The sequence below is a fragment of the Musa acuminata genome, chromosome BXJ3-3, assembly GCF_036884655.1.
Source record: "Musa acuminata AAA Group cultivar baxijiao chromosome BXJ3-3, Cavendish_Baxijiao_AAA, whole genome shotgun sequence".
Taxonomy (NCBI): domain Eukaryota; kingdom Viridiplantae; phylum Streptophyta; class Magnoliopsida; order Zingiberales; family Musaceae; genus Musa; species Musa acuminata.
In genome coordinates this window covers 4,447,886-4,453,885 of record NC_088351.1, presented here as the reverse complement: position 1 = coordinate 4,453,885, position 6,000 = coordinate 4,447,886, and positions in this window count along the sequence as shown.

Below are 6,000 nucleotides of genomic sequence, written 5' to 3'. Positions count from 1 at the left end.
CCTCGGCATACTTCAATGGGATTCAGCATAGATCGAGGTTGATCTGATTAGGAAATCACCCCCCCACCCCCAACCATTTGGTTCCTCATATAATGCGCATGCAGTAATTTACATACAACATAGATATGTGTTCACTTAATCTATTGATAGATCGCTCCAAAAGACAACACACAGTTTAGTATCCCTATCCAATTTGAATTCACAAATCAAGTCCAGTTGCCACTCCACTCCACCTTGTACTGATTCCACCTCAACAAAATGTCAAGGAATCTGATTTGATTTGGTCGGAGATCAGATCCAATTAGAACCTAATACGGACGGATTTAGATTCGAATAACCTACAACTTGTAAGCTGTCATTAAGAGAGAAGAAACAAAGACAGAAACGGGAAATAATGTATGTGGTATGGTGAGAGGAAGAAGTGGTTCACGTGATCACTGTACGAATGACTTCACTCATCTCCGGAGACCGTAGCAGATAAATTACGCATCATTCCTACCCATAACAAGTAAGCATCCAAACACTCTTCCATCTGAGTGAGGCAGGTCTTCCTACTCCTCATGCGTGCCCGTAGCTGTTCCAGCAAAACCCATATCGATGCATCAGCAGTTTCTTCCTCCTAACTTTTTCATGCCTGTGGCTGTTTCAGCATGTCTCTCGCATCCATGAATGCAGTACAGTGTGATGTCAAGCATCAGCTGTTCACCGATAGTGCTAACGCTGCAACCACCCTGCGGAGACTCAGCAGCGGTCACCCGCAGGGTGCTGCAGATAAGTCACAGTGTGGCTCGTTTGACTTTGAGCCCCGGGGAGGGTGAGTGGCATACAAGGCAACTAGCTTAGTCCACCTTGAGAGGGTCGATGAGTGCAGGCAACTTACGTTGAACGGTTGCCGTCAAGGTGGCGTGCCCACTGTTCAGACTGAGATTACGTCTCCATGCGGATGGATAGGTTTGTCCAGTTCGAGCTTTGTGGAAGGTTAGCAGCACCAGATGTAGCAGATAAAACCACCATTTCAGTTCCTACCATTGCACTGCTGCTGCACGTCTCCAATAAGAGGGAACAGCTTATTTACTCTCATACTTCCGAGAGGGTGCATGCTTGGGTGACCGTGCTCCTTTCTCGACATCAATGGCGTTCATGTAGACTTTCCCGGGGACCCAAAACATGTTGCAGTCGTCGGGACCACGAAGTGTCTCTATTGCATGCCCCACCGTGATTGAAAGCCCACTGCAATGACTTGGTCGTCTAAAACACCCAGGGAAAAAGAACAGCGTGTTCTTCACTTCCTTGGATGCTATCTCGTCTTTTCCCGTTGACCCGACGGAAACTACTACATCTTGCTCACTGAGATCTCGATCTTACCGGTGAGATGGGTGGGAAGTCTGATAAGCTGCTACTGGGAAGATGCTGCTACCATGAATGAATACTATGGAAACGAAGATAAGCTACCCGTCTCGCCTGTTCCTCATCAATGTGACAGCAGCCTCTTTTGTTGCGATCCGTGAGTCACCGAGATGAACAGTGAATGCGAATTGTCTGCAAGTGCCACACTAACAGTAACTGTCACATGGACTTGTGTACCTTCCTGTTCCATCGCTTCGTCTGTCGAAGACAAAGGCCACCAATCCAGTGGACCGCGCAGAGTGCAGTCGAACAACCCTCACCAATCTACTACGACCTCTCAACATGATCTGAGTTATATGAGCATGTAAAGGAGCGTCAATAGTACTGCCTCCATCTTCTCGGGTTCAATCTGTATCACTAAATTGTTCATTAGCATTACTATTACTGTTGCTTGAAGATGAGATGTGAGAGTATCTCTCCAGGGAATGTCCTAATGGTCGTCGACCATCAAACGTGTTCTAAGGTTCATCACTCTTTGAGATGAAAGCTAATGCAAAAGACATGTCGGCATTGAATTCGAAAGCGACGACTCGAGCACCGGTGGCCTTCGTAGTAAGTGAGAGACGTATTGGTTCGGTCCGATTCAAGCAACAAGTATAGTAATATCTTCCGGTGATCGCGGTTCGGTTCATACCCGAATCGCCCCGAAATCGAAATCCAACGAGTCAACGGTTCCGAATCCAACCAAAACTAGGAGAAAGTGATCATTCCAAACCGACTAAATAAGTTACATCATATTCATCGAAACGAATGGCTTATTGTTTCTCCTTCTTGTCGTCAGGTGGAATCGAGGATTTGGGTTTTGAGCCCAATCCCATAGATGTCTCCTTAGCACAAATTCTCTTTAGATTTGGTCTCTCCTCTCTAGAAGCACACATATGTTGAATGATTAAGCATACTCGTCATGGATGATCGTTTACTAAAAGCACTCAATTTCTCAGCCAACGACAGCCAGCTTTTTGTATGTCGATTAAGTTCGACTTGGAAATAATATCTCATGAACTGCAAAATTATGTCAAGCTGATGGTTTTCTTCTTCCTTTTTCTTGATGCATTAAGAGTAACTAATGATGTCAATCTTGAACTCTAGAATTTTACCGACTCTTCTGTCATCGTTACAATAGTTCATTTTATTGAAAAGAATAAAAGATAAAAATAATTATTGATAAAGTTTTATTGAAGTAGTTTTATTGAAGATAAAATTTCCTCGTATAATTGGAAAAATCTTATCTTCTATTACATTTCACATTTGACAAATGTGACAAGTGGGCGGTGTCATGGATGCCGGCTTAACCCAAAGCAACAAAGTCCTCTATGTCACGTTAATGGTCGTTGCATTGGATCGATCATGACGACTATATATATCACATCAACAATCAATACTCTCTTTATAATTATAAATGGTGAGGAAGCTTCGACCTTTTTTTCTCTTCTCGTTCTTTGAACTCTTAATTACTAATTTATACTATAAATTGACTTAGGTTTCAAAGGTATATCATATACTCATCTTTTCTTACAAATACTTTTAAGAGCAACTCGGTATCTGAGTTCCACCTCGGGGCTTCATCTCCTCATCAGTTGACTTCTTCTCGACATCTCTATTGGATTTGGAGACAATTCTTATAATCATACCTTTAGTTAGATTATGATATGACTATATGTACATAATCTCGACCAACATCACTGTCAAACCTTCTTAAACATGTGATGTATACTTTTGTGAATCAACTACGACGGAGGTTTCAGAAACTTGTAAGAAAGTAAAGATGCATAACATGCAACCACTCAAACTATAACCTTGATGGGCATAGAAAAAGAAAAAGAATCTGAAAATATTTATGAGCCTATGAATAATATAATACGATGAAAAAGAATAAAATTAGAATTGATACGGTGAAAAAAGAAAAAGTATTGTATAAGGCTCAAACGATCGAAATAGCACATACGAGTTTCATCGTATAGTATATGTAGTAAGCTTCAATAAAGTGCTTTCATATTTCTTCAACAAGTCTTCGTAATGCACACCCTTCTTCTTATATGACTCGATCCACTAAGGAATGGAAATTTCTTGTTCGGCCCAACCCATTTTGGGTTGAAAAAAGTACTTTTGTTGAATGAGTATCTTCCTAATTCTTCTTTCATAAAAAATCAATTAATTATTATTTGTGATGCTAGCATTATGTTAGGCCAACACCCTTCGGTTCACAAAGACAAGAGCTTAAAAGGTAACTTAGATAAGTTATCGAGTTGCTAAGCTATCGATTTATGGAGCTATCATTCTTACCGAATATTCATAAAAATATTCTTAGAAGTCCGATCATTTAGGTCGGTTATTAATCGGCTCTGAAAGAAATATTTGTAAGAATATTATTGAAAGTCTAAAAAGTAGTTTGGTTCAGTTACGAACCTACCCATCGTGGAATATTCGTAAGAATATTTTCGAAAGCCTAGAAAATAATTCGGATCGATTATGAATGGACTCCCCAAGGAATATTTATAAGAATATTCTTAAAAGCTTAGAAGGCATCTCAGGTTGATTTACATGAAACCGACCCCCAACAGAATATTCATATGAATATTTTTGAAAATCAGAAGGTAATTTATGTCAGCTACGAACCAACTTCTAGTAGAATATTCATAGGAATATTCTTGAAAACCTATAAGATAGTTCGAGTCGATTACGAACTGGCGTTAATAGAATATTCATAAGTATATTCTCAAAAGCCCAAAAGAAAGTTTGGAGCAATTACTTCATAGAATCTTTACGAGATACACCTTCTCTTCAAGCTTAGTATAAGTGAAACTCAATACTAATTTAAACGTCGGAGAGATCAACTCAAAAACCTCATGACAAATCTTTTGTGCAGGAAATGAGTATAGAGAAATCACGCTCTATACTGGATAACTCATCGTATATATATTAGTACCACATCATGCTGATAAAAATATCAATAATATTTTTCCTTGATACAATATTTAATTTTTTTCAAAGGATATTCAAGCCTTTTATTTATTATAAAAATGAAAGAAAAAAAATATTTATTATTTGGTTCTTTCTTTCAATTTTCTTTTAGTCTATTTAATAAACGCAATCTCTTTTGCCTTTTGTCAATATCGAGGGAAAATAATAGAACATGATATAAGAAGAAGAAGAAGAATCTAAAAATAGTAAAGAGAACACTTACGTAGTTTAGTACAATAAAATATCTAAGAATAATTTTCTCTAAGTTACTCTAAATCTCAAATCCGAAATCTTTAAATCTATTTTTTTCAAAGCAGTCAAAATATTTTTCTTCCACAACACGTACTGAAATCTTGGAATGCTTCGCCACGCCTCACCACTTTCTAATGTCTATATCATGGCTATTGGTCTCTCGTTCCTCTCGCCCTCCACCAACACCTCACTTCGCATTCGCATGTTGTGGTATCACCGAACCATCAATCATGTTGTAGCTTCTTCTTTTATCTTCATTATCACACAATCATCATCGTTTCCTATAAATGCTATTGCACGAAGCATGTATTGCAACGTATAACATGAACCGCACTAATACTCAAAACGTTGATATAGATTTTGATTATCTATGACATCGAATTACGAAAACAATCTCGATTCTATAAGTTTGTTGTCAGGAGATGATTACAAAATCCAAAAACAAGAAACTAAGAGCATGAGTAAGGCACTAATGGTAAAGTGGGCGACCTTCCATTCATCAACAACAACATTGCGTGTGGAGGCGTGGAATGGAGGGGGGGAGAGTCGAAAGATAGCGCATGGTATTGACTCTCCTTGCACCATTGTGGTTGTCGAGTGGGCGGCCCCCAAAGCTTTCGCAGCACTCTCGACGGCGACCGCCAAAACAAAGTGGCCTTCACGCGCTCGCTACGTGAATGGTGGCGGCTGACGACCAACCAATACACACACACCCATACGTATCGCAGCAAGTTGGATTACGGTTCCTATCGCTTGGATCAATTTAGTATGGGAACATGACATGGTCATGAGATTAGACAATGAGAAGTGCTGCCAATACAAAGTTAAGTTGTTGATGCTTATTATGCCCTCTAATTCACAAGAATCGAGGCTAACTATAGTGCTTTCTCGACCTTGTCGATGGAATAATGATTGTAACACTAACACCCTTTCATATTTATTAAACCTCGGATTAGGTTACATTAATTACTCATTCAACTCCACTATCATCTTTTTAAGATTCCGCCACCTTTTTGGTAGTGGAAAGGTGGAGTTGCCACTTAGCTCTTGGATTTTAAGTTTACCTACCCCCCTTAGTGCCTTTTATTGCATGTCATCTCTCTCCCTCTCTCTTTCTCTCTCTCTCATCTTAAGCTAGCGAGTAAATTTTAATTATATATGCTTCTACAAAACTAAAAAAATTACGGATATATATATTATAATAATAGGAATTTATCCCTCTAATATATAATTTATGAAAGAATAAACACATTTTATACATTTAAAATTTTAATCCATTTGAATGCATTGACAACAATGCTTAATAGTGAGTAATTTGAGTTAATTAAACGAATATTAATGAGTAATCTTTGATGATTCGATTATTTGTCATAACTTCTA